This window comes from Scyliorhinus torazame, chromosome 25 (assembly GCF_047496885.1).
Source record: "Scyliorhinus torazame isolate Kashiwa2021f chromosome 25, sScyTor2.1, whole genome shotgun sequence".
NCBI classification, from domain to species: domain Eukaryota; kingdom Metazoa; phylum Chordata; class Chondrichthyes; order Carcharhiniformes; family Scyliorhinidae; genus Scyliorhinus; species Scyliorhinus torazame.
The window spans coordinates 25863143-25882081 of NC_092731.1; the positions used below are offsets into that span (position 1 = coordinate 25863143).

The window sequence follows — 18939 nt, forward strand, 5'->3', positions numbered from 1 at the left end:
GAACAGACAAAGCCTGTGTGGAATATAAGGAAAGTAGGAAGGAACTTAAGCAAGGAGTCAGGAGGGCTAGAAGGGGTCACGAAAAGTCATTGGCAAATAGGGCTAAGGAAAATCCCAAGGCTTTTTACATGTACATAAAAAGCAAGACGGTAGCCAGGGAAAGGGTTGGCCCACTGAAGGATAGGCAAGGGAATCTATGTGTGGAGCCAGAGGAAATGGGCGAGGTACTGAATGAATACTTTGCATCAGTATTCACCAAAGAGAAGGAATTGGTGGCTGTTGAGTCTGGAGAAGGGTGTGTAGATAGCCTGGGTCACATTGAGATCCAAAAAGACGAGGTGTTGGGCGTCTTGAAAAATATTAAGGTAGATAAGTCCCCAGGGCCTGATGGGATCTACCCCAGAATACTGAAGGAGGCGAGAGAGGAAATTGCTGAGGCCTTGACAGAAATCTTTGGATGCTCGCTGTCTTCAGGTGGTGTCCCGGAGGACTGGAGAATAGCCAATGTTGTTCCTCTGTTTAAGAAGGGTAGCAAGGATAATCCAGGAAATTACAGGCCGGTGAGCCTTACTTCAGTGGGAGGGAAATTACTGGAGATAATTCTTCGAGACAGGATCTACTCCTATTTGGAAGCAAATGGGCGTATTAGTGAGAGGCAGCATGGTTTTGTGAAAGGGCGGTCGTGTCTCACTTACTTGATAGAGTTTTTCGAGGAGGTCACAAAGATGATTGATGCAGGTAGGGCAGTGGATGTGTCTATATGGTCTTCAGTAAGGCCTTTGACAAGGTCCCTCATGGTAGACTAGTGCAAAAGGTGAAGTCACACGGGATCAGGGGTGAGCTGGCAAGGTGGATACCGAACTGGCTAGGTCATAGAAGGCAGAGAGTAGCAATGGAAGGATGCTTTTCTAATTGTAGGGCTGTGACTATTGGTGTTCCACAGGGATCAGTGCTGGGACCTTTGCTGTTTGTAGTATGTAAAAATGATTTGGAGGAAAATGTAACTGGTCTGATTAGTAAGTTTGCAGACAACACAAAGGTTGGTGGAATTGCGGACAGCGTTGAGGGCTGTCAGAGGATACAGCAGGATTTAGATCGTTTGGAGACTTGGGCGGAGAGATGGCAGATGGAGTTTAATCCGGACAAATGTGAGGTAATGCATTTTGGAAGGTCTAATGCAGGTAGGGAATATACAGTGAATGGTAGAACCCTCAAGAGTATTGAAAGTCAGAGAGATCTAGGTGTACAGGTCCACAGGTCACTGAAAGGGGCAACACAGGTGGAGATGGTAGTCAAGAAGGCATACGGCATGCTTGCCTTCATTGGCCGGGGCATTGAGTATAAGAATTGACAAGTCATGTTGCAGCTGTATAGAACCTTAGTTAGATCACACTTGGAGTACAGTGTTCAATTCTGGTCGCCACACTACCAGAAGGATGTGGAGGCTTTAGAGAGGATGCAGAAGAGATTTACCAGGATGTTGCCTGGTATGGAGGGCATTAGCTATGAGGAACGGTTGAGTAATCTCGGTTTGTTCTCGCTGGAATGACGGAGGTTGAGGGGCGACCTGATAGAGGTCTACAAAATTATGAGGGGCATAGACAAAGTGGATAGTCAGAGGCTTTTCCCCAGGGTAGAGGGGTCAATTAATAGGGGGCATAGGTTTAAGGTGCGAGGGGCAAGGTTTGAGTAGATGTACGAGGCAAGTTTTTTACACAGAGGCTAGTGGAACTCACTGCCGGAAGAGGTGGTGGAAGCAGGGACGATAGTGACATTTAAGGGGCATCTTGACAAATACATGAATAGGATGGGAATAGAGGGATACGGACCCAGTAAGTGTAGAAGATTGTAGTTTAGTCGGGCAGCATGGTCGGCACGGGCTTGGAGGGCCGAAGGGCCTGTTCCTGTGCTGTATATTTCTTTGTTCTTTGTTCTATAAAGGAGGTTGTGCTGGAAATTTTGAAAAGCATCGAGATAGATAAATCCCTTGAGCCAGACGGGATATACCCAAGGTTACTGTGGGAAGCGAAGGAGGAGATTGCTGCGCTGTTGACTATGATCTTTGCGTCCTCACTCTCCACTGGAGTAGTACCGGATGATTGGAGGGAGGCGAATGTTGTTCCCCTGTTCAAGAAAGGGAATTGGGAAATCCCTGGGAATTACAGACCATTTAGTCTTACGTCTGTGGTGAGAAAAATACTGGAAAGGATTCTGAGAGATAGGATTTATGATTATTTAGAAAAACATAGTTTGATTAAAGATAGTCAGCATGGCTTTATGAGGGGCAGGTCATGCCTCACAAGCCTCATTGAATTCTTTGAGGACGTGACAAGACACATTGATGAAGGTCGGGCAGTGGATGTGGTGTATATGGATTTCAGTAAGGCATTTGATCAGGTTCCCCATGGTAGGCTCATTCAGAAAGTTAGGGGGCATGGGATACGGGGAAATTTGGCTGTCTGGATACAGAATTGGCTGGTCGAAAGAAGACAGTGAGTGGTAGTGGATGGAAAGTATTCCACCTGGAGGTCGGTGACCAGTGGTGTCCCACAGGGATCTGTTCTGGGACCTCTGCTCTTTGTGGTTTTTATAAATGACTTGGATGAGGAAGTGGAAGGGTGGGCTAGTAAGTTTGCCGATGGCACAAATGTTGGGGGAGTGTTGTGGGTTGTTGCAGGTTACAACAGGACATTGACAGAATGCAGAGCTGGGCTGAGAAGTGGCAGATGGAGTTAACCTGGATAAATGTGAAGCAATTAATTTTGGAAGGTCGAATTTGAATGCTGAATACAGGGTTAAAGGCAGGATTCTTGGAAGTGTGGAGGAACAGAGGGATCTTGGGGTTCACGTACATAGATCCATCAAAGTTGCCACCCAGGTTGATAGGGTTGTTAAGAAGGTGTATGGGGGATTAACAGGGGAATTGAGTTTAAGAGCCGCGAGGTTTTGCTGCAGCTTTATAAAACCCTGGTTAGACCACACTGGGAATATTGTGTCCAGTTCTGGTCGCCTCATTATAGGAAGGATGTGGATGCTTTGGAGAGGGTGCAGAGGAGATTTACCAGGATGCTGCCTGGACTGGAGGACATGTCTTATGAAGAAAGGTTGAGGGAGCTAGGGCCTTTCTCACTGGAGCGAAGAAGGAAGAGAGGTGACTTGATAGAGGTGTACAAGGCGATGAGAGGCATGGATAGAGTGGATAGCCAGAGACTTTTCCCCAGGGTAGAAATGGCTGTCACGAGGGGACATAATTTTAAGGTGATGGAGGAAGGTATAGGGGAGATGTCAGAGGTCGGTTCTTTACACAGAGAGTGGTGGGTGTGTGGAATGCACTGCCAGCAGAGGTGGTGGAGTCAGAGTCATTAGGGACATTTAAGCGACTCTTAGACAGGCACATGGACAGCAGTAAATTGAAGAGGTGTAGGTTAGGTTGATGTTAGATTAGGATAAATGGTCCACAAAACATCATGGGCCGAAGGGCCTGTACTGTGTATTACGTTCTATGTTCTAATGCAATGGGAAATATTTAAATAGGCGTGCAACAGGACCCAAGAAAGATCGATTCCACGAAAACAAAGAACAAACTAAACATTGATGAAACATCATGATGAATAAAGACTCAAGGGAAAATCTGAAGGTGAGGCACACGGTCATCAGCAGACAGCAAGACAAAGGCGAATAGGAGATACACAAGACAATCAGAAATAGGAGCAGGGGTAGGCCATTCAGCCCTTCTACTCCTCTCTGCCATTCAATGGGATCGTGGCTCATCTTCTTCAAGACCATTTTCCTGCACTGTCCCTCTACCCCTCAATTGATCTCGGTCTTGTTCCGGAGCAGCAGGAGACCATTTGGCCCGTCGTGTCAGCCCCGACTCTCCAAACAAGCATCGTGACTCAGTGCCATTCCTCTGCCTTTTCCCCCCGTGCCCCCTGCCCGTTGTTCCATTGAAATAATCATCTTATCCCCTCTGGAAAGCCTCGATTGAAGCTGCCTCCACCACACTGCCAGGCCGCACATTCCAGGCCCCAACCGCTCGCTGGGTGAAAAAGTTTTTCCTCACATCGCATCTGCTTCTTTTACACATCACTTCAAATCTGTGCCCCCCCCTCGTTCTCCATTCTTTTACGAGCGGGGACAGTTTCTCCCCGTCTACTCTGTCCAGCCCCGGCCTTCTTCTCTCCAAGGAGAACAGTCCCAAACTCTCCAATCGCTCCTCACCACTGAAGTTTCTCATCACTGGAACTGTTCTTGTAAATGGCACCTTGAAGGAGCAACATAAGACAAAACGGCACAGAGACACACGAGGAGATAGTAGGTCAATGAGATTTTAGGAAGTGCCTTAAAGCAGGGAAATGAGATGGAGAGGTACGGAAGGGAGTCGCAGAGCTTCGGGGTCTCGATAACTAGAAGGCGCGGCCACTATGGGAGGAACAATTAAAATTGGGGACACTGAAGGGCGGAACGGTGGCACAGTGGTTAGCACCGCTGCCTCACCGCGCAGGGACCCTGGAAGTAAATCTTGCCCTCTGAGTTTCTCCAGCGCTCTGTGTTTTTAGTTTGGTTCGCCAGCTTATGCTGTATTTTATCTGTATTATATCTGTAGCACAGCGCTCAGGTGCTTTGTGAAGGTGCTTGACCAACCCTGCTGGTGGATTAAAGTTGGTGATAATTTCTCTTTGACAGATTGTTTCCACATTGCAGCCAATTCGAGACCCAAGCGGACTGGGTTCAGCAGAGGAAGAAACCGAGTGTGCTTCGTATCGATAGATGACTGGCCGACATTTCCAAATTCCTCAGGAATGGCCCCGATAAGACTGCCAACAAAACAAATGTTGACCGGTGCACTCCTGTCATTGATAAGGCTCTGGGTCTGTGTTAAACTGGGTTGGCGGGCAGGAAGGTTGGATTTCTCTTTCTCTGAAAATGCACATTCACCCCAGATATCGAAAATGGAAACCCAGCATCCTGAGATATTGCCAGTTGTTTAACTTCCCTAAACCTCAAGGCCTCTCCAGCTCGCTCTTTAAATCCTACCCCTTTGACCAAGTCCTTTGTTCTCTCTCCTCATGGCTCCTTGCTTGGCTTTCTCAGGGTTATGGATTTAAATACGTATTTTTATCTGTGATGGGTAAAGCAATTGAGAATCTTTCACTGTGTTGGCAATGTCGAAAGTTGTCATCTCTATCCTGCTTCTGCGCTTCTGTTCCTCGGCCTGGAACTGCCCGCTGGGGATTAACTCTGATCTGCTGGGAGTTAATTCTGATCTGCTGGGGATGAACTCCGATCTGCTGGGGGTTAATTCTGATCTGCAGGGGATGAACTCCGATCTGCTGGGGGTTAACTCTGATCTGCTGGGGATGAACTCCGATCTGCTGGGAGTTAACTCTGATCTGCTGGGAATGAACTCCGATCTGCTGGGAGTTAACTCTGATCTGCTGGGAATGAACTCCGATCTGCTGGGGGTTAACTCTGATCTGCTGGGGATGAACTCCGATCTGCTGGGGGTTAACTCTGATCTGCTGGGGATGAACTCCGATCTGCTGGGGGTTAACTCTGATCTGCTGGGGATGAACTCCGGTCTGCTGGGAGTTAACTCTGATCTGCTGGGGATGAACTCCGGTCTGCTGGGAGTTAACTCTGATCTGCTGGGAATGAACTCCGATCTGCTAGGGTGGGTAAGGTAAGGGGGGACGTTGGGTGTGGGGGCAGGGCAGGGTGGATGAGGGAGATAAGGTGGTTAAGGTAAGCGCGTAGTTGGGTGAGAGTGTCGGGTAGGTGCGAAGGGTGGGGTGGGGGACAGCTCAATAAGGTGGTGAGATCAGATCGAGTGGGGCGGAGTTGAGGAATAGGCGGGGGATTGGTGGGAGATAGTCGGGGGCGGGGTCAGTCGTACAGTTACCCAGGAGTTAGACTAGGATTTTGCTGACTAACATTCCCTGGGTAACTCTCCAGGTAAGGACTGTGGAACCACCTGATCCCTCCAACTCGAACTCAGAGTTCGGGAATTTGTTGGAGGGTCCCAGGGAGTGGCGGAATCGCCCATCAGAAATTCAAACTTCCCAGGCAATTCCCACGCATCAGTTCGTTGAGATTTCCAAGGGGTCCCTCAGTGCCCTTTCGGAGAGGGGGGGGGGGGGTACATCCTGTCTCTGACCATCCTGAGTTTGGAAGATCTGGGCCATGACGCTCCCTTCAGCTCACTTTGGGGTTTACCCTGGAGTTCCTCCCTGTGGTAAACTGTGCTGAACCCCTGCTTTGCTGGGCTACAAAGTTTCTGAAATGACAATCGCTTATTGTCACAAGTAGGCTTCAATTAAGTTACTGTGAAAAGCCCCTAGTCGCCACATTCCGGCGCCTGTTCGGGGAGGCTGTTACGGGAATTCGAATTGGCATTGCGGTCGGGAGTAATTAATTGGCCGTGAAGCTTTGGGGCGCCTCACGGTTGTGAAAGGTGCTATATGAATGCAGGTGCCTAACAAAAAAGGTGATGTGGGCTGTCAGGCCTAATTGTGATCATTCCCGGCCCTAAGTCCAATTCACCCATCATATTCTGGGGAGGCAGTGGTGTTGTCACTGGACGAGTAATCCCGAGGCCCAGGGTACCCAGGCTCTGGGGACACCGGTTCGAATCCCACCCTGACAGATTAATTTAATAAAAATATGGAATTAAATGTCTAACGATCGCCCTAGAAATTGCATCAATTGTCGTTAAAAACCCGTCTGGTTCACTAACGCCCCTTTAGGGAAGGAAATCTGCCGTCCTTACCCGGTCTGGCCTACATGTGACTCCAGACCCACAGCAATGTGGTTGACTCTTAACTTCCCCTCAGTTCAAGGACAATTAGGGATGGGAAACAAATGCAGGCCGAGCCAGCGACACCCACATCCTGTGAATGGAAAAGAAAACATTCTATTCGTATAACATATTTAACAAGGAGTGTGATAAAACAGAGTGTGACATTGAGTCACAGAAGGCAATATTTGCCCATATCTTCCAATCAGGATCCGAAACTATTTTCCCATCCGGATCAGACGGGAAAATACCCACGTACACTCTTCTGATCTTTCAGGGCCCGATGGAGGACCTTTCCAAACAGGAAACCTCAGCGATGGGAATCTGTGCAGAAACAACCCTTCTTACTGCACTAGCTAGCTGCAGTACTAAATGTCCCAAAACTTATTTGAAAAGCTCTGGAGGAAAGACAAGTGGGTGGGGGTGGGGGTGGGGGTGGGGGGGGGGGGGGGGGGGGGCAGGGTGTGTGAGATAAGGGATAGGTGGGTATGCGGGCAAGGGTGTGTGAGGTGAGAGGGTAGGTGGATAAGGGGTTGGGTGGATGAAGGGGTAGAGTGGCAGGTGGATAGGTTGATGAAGTTGGGTCAGGTCGGGGAGAATCGGGGAGGGCTCTGGGAGTAGTTGGGGGGTGGGGGGATCAAAGGGTGAGTCAGGGGCATCAGTGTGAGTGATTGGGGGCAGGTGAGGGTGGTGGGGGTGGGAGGAAACCGGAGCGCCCGGAGGAAACCCACGCAGACACGGGGAGAACGTGCAGACTCCGCAAAGACAGTGACCCAAGTCGGGAATCGAACCTAAGACCCTGGAGCTGTGAAGCAATAGTGCTAACCACTGTGCTACAGTGCAAGAGGCACATGAATACTTCAAGAGGCACATGAATACTTCTGCATTCTGCCTCATCCTTTGTTGTTCGTGGTGTCTATAAATAATTTGGAAGAATAACTCAATTTCCTAACATTGGGAATCCAAACTCCAAATACCTGTTGGGTAATCTTACCTTAATCTGGCCACTGGATCACGACAATAGTCAATTTTAGATCAAGTGTGATGATAATTATTGAAGACAAAACTTCCTCCTTGATGATCTGTAGCATTCCCTTCCAATGATGACAGCTCACATAGATAGCATTTTGCAAGACACAACTTTGCGTATTTCCTTTCTTGAAATGTAGTCCAACACTGTGATGTGCAGAGCATCACTTCAGGTATATGTGCATTTAAGTGCAGATGTGTGGCAGGATGGCATAGTGGTTAGCACTGCTGCCTCACAGTGCCAGCGACCCGGGTTCAATTCCGACCTTAGGTGACTGTCTTTGTGGGGGTTTCATGTTCTCCCTGTGTGTGCGTGGATTTCCTCTGGATGCTCCGGTTTCCTCCCACAGTCCAAAGATGTGCAGGTGAGGTGGATTGGCCATGATAAAAACTGAGCCTTAGTATCTAGGGATGTGCAGGTGAGGTGGTGTTGCAGGGTGGGGGAGTGGGTCGAGGTAGGGTTCTCCTTCAGGGGATCGGTGCAGACCTGATGGGCCAAATGGCCTCCTTCTGCACCATATGGATTCTATTCTAACTCCAATATATCAAAAATCATGTCACCACACGTATTTCCTTTTTTAAATTAAAAAAAAAAAATTCTCCTCTTTCACATTTTCTCCCACATTTACACCCATCAACAATAAACATTAATCAGCAAGATATGTCAATCCCCATAATAACAACGATCCCATCCGCCCACCAACCCCCAAACCTCTGCCCACATGTTTACATAAACAAATGACAAAAAGGAATCAGGGATTACCCATAGTCACCCTTAATCTACACAGCCCCCCTCCCCCCCACCCCACCCCCCCAACTAATGTTCAATGTTATCCAGTTCTTGAAAGTGCATAATAAATAGTGCCCATGACTTGTAGAACCCCTCCGAGCTTCCCCTCAGTTCGAACTTGACCTTCTCAAGGGTCAAGTATTCCAACAGGTCCCCAGGGCACTGGGTGGAGAGGCTGCTCTCCATCCCAACAGGATCCGCCTTCGGGCGATCAACGAGGCGAAGGCTATGATATCTGCCTCCGTTCCCGTTTCCAACCCTGGCTGGTCCGACACCCCGAATATGGCCTCCTGGGGACCCGGGTCCAGTGTCACACGCACCACCTTGGAAATTACCCTAAACACCTCCTTCCAGTACTCCCCTAGCTTTGGACAGGACCAAAACATATGAACGTGATGTTGTACCTGCGAAGCCTCCCCCACTCCCGGGCAACCTGCACCCCCAGATACCTAAAATGAGTACCACACGCATTTCCTACTTACAAAGCTTTGCTTCCCGATGTGGTGATTTTGTGACACTTTGCGCTGACTTTTCACATGATAAATTCCTATGTCAACATTTGAAATGGAAACGACCAATGTAAACATGTCATGCTGTAATTACAACGCCCCACCTGTTGGTGGCGCCACGTGGTGCCTCCATTTTACAGCTCCCAGTTCCTCAGTCGATCCCGCCCAGACTAGAATTGCTGCCCATATTACGGAACAACGTGGGCAGGAGGTGCGACTTCATAACGAGAACTAAAATAAACCTGCTCTAATCATCTGCCTGCGTCAGACTTTGCCTACATGTGACACCACCTGAACTTGACTATTTTTGAGTGTGCAATTTCTATTTGTAAGAGAGAAATAAGGATGAGTCACCAAATATCGAACAAAGCCTTGGGATTCAGCCCTGACTAAGGAATGTGCCTTAAAGCATTAAGTCATCTTTTTCTCTTTCCAAACGTGTTCAGACTACTTTCACCGAGAGGAACATCAGGGCCACTAATCTACAGTGACTGAATAAAATACGTTCCGTCACCAGAGGACAATGTTCTGTGGTTCATTTTCTCCTGGTTGAATTGTTCAACCTTTGTTTAATATTCTGTGAGAATTTTGTCGTTAACCTTGATAATTCTTAAAGCTGTGAGCGCTCAGGAAGACGGGTGAGGCTCAACAACTGGAAGTGGACAACAGAGCCCTGAGGTACGGGGGACTGGTCTTCTGATTTTGTGTCCACGCTCTGGTTGAATTCTGGCGGGTTTCCCCTCCTCTCACATGCTTGAATCCTCGGGCATGAACTTGTCAGATTTTTCACAGAGCTTTAGCCCTCTGGTGTATTGAAACACCGGCAAGGGAGGATGGAATTAGTAGCCTTCGGAGGCGGTCCCTCAAATTGAAGCAATTTGAGCAGCAGAGGGGGATGGGGCCGAGGTTTGGCAGCACCGGCATGGGGGGGTGGGGGTGGGGGTGGGTGGGGGCTGCTTGAGGGTTTGGCAAACTGCGCTGGGGAAGGGAGTGGTAGTGGTGGCTGGGCCTGGAGTTTCGAAGCACTGGGAGATGGGCCTGAGGTTCGGAAGAGTTGTCGGTTGGGCCACTGGGGAATGGGCCGGGGATTTTGGGAATAGGCCTGAGGTTTGGTAGTAGTGGGGATGGCCGTTTGGTAGCAGTGGGAGATGGGCCTGGGGTTTGGTAGCAGTGGAGAGTGGGCCTGGGGTTTGGTAGCTGTTATAACCTGCCTGCTTAGCACTGGCTGGGATCAAATGGCAATCCCACAATCCTCAGTGAGTATGGGCTTCCCCAATGAGGGGGGGGGGGAGAAATCCTTATCCCTGCATAAATAAAGCTGGCCAGTATGGAACCAGCTAGGGAGGAGTGAGCAGCAAGGGAGTTACTGCTGCTGTTGTATATATATAGATGTTATTGTAAATAAAGTTTTCTTTCTGTTCTACAAACTCGCGCTGGATTCTTCGTGGCTCTCACAAAACTGGCGATGAGGGTTAAATTGGATAGCTGTCTACGCTGCTGAAGCCACCTCCCTGGATTTTTGTTGGATACAGGTTGGAAGTTGTCTTCTATTACACCATGCCTCTGAACGGACGTTTGGATGTTTTTGATGCTGCGCTGGAAAGTTGGAACCAGTACACACAACGGATGCGTTGCTATTTCCGGGCAAACAATATCACTGAAAACGAGTGCCAGGTGGTCATATTGCTCAATGCCTGCGGCCCGCATACGTTTGGGGTGCTTAGGTGCCTTTCGTACCCAGCTGCGCCGGACACCAAGACTTTTGAAGAACTTGTGACCTTAGTGGGGCAACATTTTAACCCAACCCCGTCCATGATAGTCCAGCGTTACCGGTTTAATACCGCTGAGAGGACCCCAGGAGAATCCCTTGCAGAGTTTCTATCCAGGCTACATAGGATTGCGGAGTACTGTGACTATGGTGAGACATTGTCAGAAATGTTACGCGACTGTTTGGTTTGCGGTATTAACAATGCGGCCACCCAGAGAAAGTTGTTAGCTGAGCCAACATTGACTTTTCAACACGCCATTCAAATAGTATTGTCCCAAGAGAGCGCATAACGGGGAGTGCAGGAGCTACAGGGAATGGAGGTGCACGCCTTGGGGCGCAACCCCTTCCGTCCAAAAGTGTCTCCCCGCACCCCTGCCGTACCTTGGGTGAGGCGGCGTCCGGGTCAAAGCCAGTGGCCGCGGACGTTCCTCCCAGAAGGGAGCCTTCTCCAGAACCAATGGATGAGGAGCCATGTCAGTGTCGGACTTGTGGGCGCCGACTCCGTCGCGGACGCTGGTCCTGGGGGCGCCAGAGGCGCCATCGTTCCGACAGAAACTGGGGCCAGCCCAGGAGCTGTACCTTCCATTTGGATGAACCTGCGGGGACTACCCCCGAGGACGTGGAGACGGAGGACGACTGCCTGCAGCTGCATTGTGTGGCAGCTCCCCGTGTGGCCCCCATTAAGGTGACAGTACGGGTCAATGGTCACCCGCTTGAGATGGAGTTGGATACTGGTGCAGCGGTCTCCGTGATCGCCCAGAGGACATTTGACCACATCAAGCAGGATATACAGACCCTTACATTAACCGACACACAGGCCAGGTTGGCCACCTACACGGGGGAACTATTGGACATTGCAGGAACTATGATGACCCCTGTTGTTTATGGATGCCAGGAGGGGCGTTTCCCACTTATTGTGGTGCGCGGCCATGGGCCCAGCCTGTTGGGTCGGGACTGGTTGCGTCATTTGAGGCTGCAATGGCAGCACATCCTTCAAACAGGTTCTGGAGGGTTAATGGAGGTATGAGGACGATACCCAGATGTATTCCAGCCCGGTTTGGGGAAGATAAAAGGGACCATAGCCCGTATCCAGGTCGAACCAGGAGCCACGCCTGGTTTACGTCGTACAAAGTGCGTCTTTCAGGTGAAGGAAGTAGTCCACCTGGGTTATCGGGTGGACCGTGAATGTTTGCACCCTGTCGCAGAGAAGGTGCGCGCAATTCAACAGGCCCCGCCCCGACTGACACTTCGCGTCTTCGTTCTTTTCTCGGCCTCGTAAACTATTACGGGAAGTTCCTCCCCAATCTGGCAACTACGCTGGCCCCGTTGCACTTTCCGCTAAGGAAGAATCACACCTGGGTTTGGGGTCAGCCGCAAGAAATCGCTTTCCGGCGGGTAAAACAGCAATTGTCCTCGTCGGGGGCTACTAACCTACTACGATCCTGGAAAGCCTTTGCTCATCACGTGTGATGCATCCCCGTATGGTATTGGGGCCGTCCTGTCCCACAAGATGGAGAACGGGGCCGAGCGGCCGATAGCTTTCGCCTCCCGCACATTGACTGCAGCAGAAAGGAAGTACGCGCAGATCGAGAAGGAGGGCTTGGCAGTGGTCTTTGCGGTGAAACGCTTCCACCAGTACATGTATGGCCGGCACTTCACTATCGTGACTGATCATAAGCCTCTGCTGGGACTTTTCCGAGAGGATAAGCCAATACCGCCCATTGCTTCCGCACGGATCCAGCGCTGGGCTTTGTTGCTTGCTGCATACGAGTATTCTCTGGAGCACAAACCAGGAACGCAGATAGCGAATGCCGACGCACTGAGCTGATTGCCTTTGTCGACCGGCCCCATGTCGACCCCCACCACAGATGAGGTTGTTGCAACCCTAAATTTTATGGACTCCTTGCCTGTCACGGCATCACAGATCCGTGAGTGGACCCAGATGGAGCCAGTCCTGTCAAAGGTTCGGCACATAGTCCTGTTTGGTGGGCAACATAGATAGCTCCCAGGCGAGTTGCGGGCATTTTCCTCCAAGCTGTCAGAATTTAACGTGGAAGACGGCACCCTCTTGTGGGGGCCGGGTATGGTTGGCCCGGAAGAAGGACAGGAGCTGATACTACAGGACTTGCACAATGGGCATCCAGGTGTGACCAAAATGAAAATGTTGGCCCGGAGTTATGTTTGGTGGCCAGGCCTCGACACCGACATTGAGAAGGTGGTCCAAAACTGCTCCATAAGCCAGGAGCATCAGAAGCTTCCACCGGCCACGCCCCTACGTCACTGGGAATGGCCGGGGCGGCCATGGGCACGTTTGCATGAGGAATTCGCCGGCCCTTTTCAAGGATCCATGTTCCTTTTATTAATCGATGGCCAGTCTAAATGGCTAGAGGTGCATAAGAGGTAGGCACAACTTCCTGCGCAACGATCGAAAAGATGCGTTTGTCTTCCAGTACGCATGGCCTCCCCGAGATGCTGTCACGGACAACGGCACTCCATTCACAAGTGAGGAGTTTGCGAGGTTCATAAAGATAAACGGCATACGCCATATCCGCACCGCTCCATACCACCCGGCTTCCAATGGGTTGGCGGAGCGCACAGTGCAGACATTCAAATGGGGCCTAAAGAAGCAGTCTTCCGGGTCTATGGACACAAGACTGGCTCGTTTTTTGTTTTCATATTGGACCACTCCACATGCGGTGACTGGGGTAGCTCCTGCGGAACTCTGAATGGGCCGGAGACTTCGCACCCGCCTTAGCATGGATTTCCCAGATTTGCCAGAGTGGGGCTCCTGAGCCTCACTGAGTGGTGTTGGGCACAGAATTGGCTACCACGGAGCAAACCATCACCTCACAGTGTAGAAGGCTGCCAGAAATTTCTGAGGAAAAGTCCCCCGTGTCACGGTGCACACAGATCCAGAATTAGATGAAATGAGAAAGTTGTATGTTTTAAATTCACGGATGAAGCCTGCAGACAGGACTTGCTTATTGTACAAAGAATATTGATATTATCGAGGGAATTGCATGAAGTCATTAATCAGGGGGGCTGAGAAACCACAAATCAAACTTAAATAGTTCATATGCCTTATCTGAATGGTGAGATTCAATAACTGACTCTGGCAGCACGTTAGCACAGTGGTTAGCACAGTTGCTTCACAGCTCCATCATCCCAGGTTCGATTCCCGGCTTGGGTCACTCCCGACTTGGTGCGGAGTCCGCACGTTCTCCCCGTGTGAGCGTGGGTTCCCTCCAGGTGCACCGGTTTCCTCCCACAGTCCAAAGATGTGCAGGTTAGGTGGATTGGCCATGGTAAATTGCCCTTAGTGCCCCCAAAACAAGGTGGGGTGGGGTTACGGTGATAGTGTGGAGGTCTGGGCTTGGGTAGGGTGATCTTTCCATGGACCGGTGCAGAATCGATGGGTCAAATGGCCTCCTTCTGCACTGTAAATTCTATGATTCCTCACAGAAGGGGCAAAACATTGAGGCCCCGGCTGTTCTTTGGGGTGGAAGTAAATGATCCCAACTCACCATTTGAAGAAGAGCAGCGGAGTTATCCCGTGTCCCAGCCAATATTTCAGAACACAGGATAAAGGAGCATGGAGTAGGCCATTCGGCCCATCGAGCCTCCTCAGCCATTCAAACAGATCATGCCAGATCATTCACCTCCGCCCTATTTTGCTCTACTATCCCCAATACCCCTTGATGTCATAGAGTTTTTACAGCACAGAATGAGGCCCTTTGCATCTGCGCTGGCCATCAACGCCTATCCAATCTAACCCCATGTTCCAGTACTTGGCCCGTAGCCTTGGTCTCTACGGAGTTTCAAATGCTCATCTCAATGCTTCTTAAATGTTGTGAGGGTTCTCGCCTCCACCAGCCGTTCAGGCAGCGAGTTCCAGATTCCCACCACCCTCTGGGTGAAATCGTTTCTCCTCAAATCCCTGCTAAATCTTCTGCCCCTTACCTTAAATCTATGCCCTCTGATTATTGACCCGTCTACTAAGCTCATTCGTCTCCAGAAATATGTCAATTTCTGTCTTGAGCATGCTCGGCCATTGAGGTTCCACAGCTCCCTGAGGTCGAGAGTTCCACCCTCTGAATGAGGAGATTCCTCCTCGCCTCAGTCTGAAATGGGAGAGTGTGTCCCCCTGGTTCGAGACTCACCAGCCCGGGGTAACGTCCTATCCACATCCATCCTATCCTGCTGCACCCTGTAAGAAGTTTGCAAGTTTCAAAGAGATGACATCTCATTCTTTGATACTTCAGGGAATACAGGCTCAGTATCCTCAATCTCTCCACGTAAGACAATCCCGCCATCGCAGGGATTAGCCTGGTGAACCTCCGTTGCGGCCCCTGTTATGGAAAGTACATTCTTCCCTCGATGAGAAGTCCAAAATCAGGCATAACCTGACGACTCACAAGTGAGAGTGTCCCAGTGAGCATCAGTTGGCGCCTTGGTGATTGATCCCAAGGACCAATTCAATGGCATGCAGGTGGTGAGGGATCCCATGACGATGCAAAGTGCTTGGCATGATTTTCAGCAAACGATGACCCACTTCTGCCTGTAATGAGATCATAACCTCTGTCGTGCCTTCTGTGGGTCTCACTGCACAAGTGTCTTTAAGCGCACTGATCAATTGGGCGGCACAGTGGTTAGCACTGCTGCCTCATAGTGCCAGGGACCCGGGTTCAATTCCGGCCTGGGGTGACTGTCTGTGCGGAGTCTGCACGTTCTCCCCGTGTGTGCGTGGGTTTCCTCCGGGTGCTCCGGTTTCCTCCCACAGCCCAGAGATGTGCAGGTTAGGTGGATTGGCTGTGCTAAAATTGCCCCTTAGTGTCCACAGATGTGCAGGTTAGGTGGGGATATGTCCACAGATGTGCAGATTAGGTGGGGGAGTGGGCCTAGGTAGGGTGCTCTTTTGGAGGGTTGAGCAGACTCGATGGGCCGAATTAACCTCCTTCTGCACTGTAGGGACTCGATGGACTTTATGAATACCAAACTCATTGGCACCAATAGGTGGCACAATAGGCTTGTCTAACTCAGGGAAACAAGTACTCTGATTTATCTTTGTTGAAGCTTTTAGTGTTTTGTATGAAGGCTCGATTTGTAGCAATCTGATACAGCTCACCTCGATACAGAATAAAGAATCCCCTCGAGGCGTGGTGACCCCCAGGTTAAATCACCACCAGCCAGCTCTCCCCCTCAAAGGGTCATCTGGGACTATGGTGACTTTTTATTGACTACTTGTAACCATGTACAAATACATAGCAAAGGGTACAGGAATGGAGCTATCTCCATATCTAGGTCTTAACACGTCTCTGATTCTGGGTCATGTGCTTTCTTACAGCACTGTGTGGACGGTGCTGTATTTAGCCCTCAGTATTCAGGTCCACATTAACTATGTAGAGTTTGCATGTTCTCCCCGTGTCTGCGTGGGTTTCCTCCGGGTGCTCCGGTTTCCTCCCACAGTCCAAAGAAGTGCCGGTTAGGTGGATTGGCCGTGATAAATTGCCCCTTAGTGTCCTAAAGGTTAGGTGGGGTTATGGGGATAGGGTGGAGGCGTGGGCTTCAGTAGGATGCCATAAGTAGGCCATTCAGCCCCTCACGTTTATTGCACCGTTTAATTAATGGCTTATCTTCATTTTAACTCCCTCTAACTGCCTTTGTTCTGTAACCCACAATTTCCTTGCCTAATAAAGGGCCATCTATATTTGTTTCGAAATTTTCAACTGTCCCACCAACCACCACTCCAGGCTCAAAATCATTTTGTGGAGAGAATGCCAGATTCCGACTCCCCTTTGGGTAAAGGAGTGGTTCCTGACATCATCCTTGTCTTTATCCTTGCCCGGTGTCCTTATCTGGGGCCCACCTCCGCAGCAAGAGGAAATAGTTTTGATCTTTCTATCTACTATCAACAGTGACACAGTGGTTAGCACTGCTGCCTCACAGCACCAGGGACCTGGGTTCAGTTCCGACCATGGGGTAACTGTCTGTGCGGAGTTTGCACGCTCTGTCCGTGTCTGCGTGGGTTTCCTCCCACAGTCCAAAAGTTGTTCAAGTTTGGGCAGCACGGTAGCGCAGTGGTTAGCGCTGCTGCCTCACGGCGCCAAGGTCCCAGGTTCGATCCCGGCTCTGGGTCACTGTCCGTGTGGAGTTTGCACATTCTCCCCGTGTTTGCGTGGGTTTCACCCCCACAATCTAAAGATGTGCAGGGTAGGTAGGATTGGCCACGCTAAATTGGCCCTTAATTGGAAAAAATGAATTGGGTACTCTAAAGTTATTTAAAAATAATTGTACAAGTTAGATGGATTGACCGTGCTAAATTGTGCTTTAGTGTCCAAAGATGTATAGGTTAGGTGGATTGGCTATGCTAAATTGTGCCTTAGTGTCCAAAGATGTACAGGTTAGGTGGATTGGCTATGCTAAATTGTGCCTTAGTGTCCAAAGATGTACAGGTTAGGTGGATTGGCCATGCTAAATTGTGCTTTAGTGTCCAAAGATGTATAGGTTAGGTGGATTGGTGATGCTAAATTGTGCCTTAGTGTCCAAAGATGTACAGGTTAGGTGGATTGGCCATGCTAAATTGTGCCTTAGTGTTCAGAGGTTAGATGGGGTTATGGGGATAGGGCGCTCTTTCAGAGGGTTGGTGCAGACTCAATGGGCCGAATGGCCTCTTTCTGCACTGTAGGGATTCAACGGATCAACTCTTGATGTACCTTAATCATTTCGATTCAACACCCCTAAGTCTTCTGAACTCTCGGAAATACAAGCCTAGATTATGGAGTCTTGCCTCATAATTCAACCTTCTCAGCCCTAGGATTATCCTGGTGAATCTCGGTTGTTCGTTCAACAATGACAGAAAAGCAAAATTCTGTGGATGCCGGAATCTGAAACAAGGCCACAAACACTTCACATTTCACTTGCACCTCCTTCAATTTGGTCTGCTGTGTTCGTTGCTCCCAACGTGCTCTCCTCTCCAATGGGGAGACTAAACACAAACTGTGTGTCCGTCAGCAAGTATGAGCCCGACCTTCCTGCCACTTGCCATTTTAACCCGGCACCTCACTCTCATGCCCAATTGCCCATTCCAGTGGAGCCAATGCAGGCTGGAGGAGCTATACCTGATCTTCCAATTAGGCACGTTTAAGCCTTCAGGACCCAACACTGAGCTCAGCGACTTTAACCTGCCACCTTTATTCCTTCACCCCCACTGGGCCATCTGCCACTTGTTCTTGAGTTGTGCTTTCTCTGAACCTCTATTCTCCCATTAGCACATTTTGATATCTTACCTTTATGCCACTCCTACCATTAACGCTTTCTCTGTCTCGCGACCTACACGTCTTTGCCGCAAACTCTCCTAGCTCCCACCAGCCACTGACTCCGCTCCAACTACTCCACCCCCTCTAATACAGCACACGGACTCGGAAAGTTGACTCTATTTTCTCTCTCCACAGATGCAGCCAGACCTGCTGAGCTTTTCCAGCAATTTGTTGCTGTATTTGTTCCTTCAACATATCCTTCCTGAGATGGGTGAGCAGAACTGGAGAACGTACTTTAAACGGGGCCTAACCAGAGCTTTTTCAAACCGGAACATAACCGTGTACCTCTCTGTATCCCAACCCTCTTCAGATAGAAGTCAGTACAACCTTTTTCTAAAAACGAATTTTGTTATAAACATGTGCAAAAACAGGAGCATATACAACAACACGCTCTACAACCTCACAATCCACAGTTTGTACAATTTGACTTCTTTTTACCCTCGACCCTCCTCCCCATCCCCCGCGATGAACAGTTCCTCAAACATTGCCATGAACGATGCCCACCGTGTCTTGAAGCCCTCCTCCGACCCCCTCAACTCAAAACTGGTCTTTTCCAGATGGGGAAAGTCATACATGTCCCCCCAGCCAGGCCGCCACCCCTGGAGGCATATCCCACCTCCAATTCAGCAAGATCCTCCACCGGACGCTTAGAGAGGCGAAGGCCAGGACATCGGCCCCGCTCTCCCTCCACGAGCTCTGGCATTTCCAATACTCCAAAGATCGCCACCATC

General features: G+C 49.9%; 1 protein-coding gene across 1 annotated transcript in view; it reads left to right on the plus strand.

Annotated features, from left to right (window-relative positions):
* Positions 1-18364: 18364 nt before the first annotated feature.
* The window catches only part of LOC140402444 (sodium/calcium exchanger 3-like), a 532474-nt gene continuing 531899 nt past the window's right edge, over positions 18365-18939 (plus strand). The window contains exon 1 of the mRNA XM_072490232.1: positions 18365-18419. The gene's annotated coding sequence lies outside the window, so the exon portion shown is untranslated. The remainder of the gene's footprint in view (positions 18420-18939) is intronic.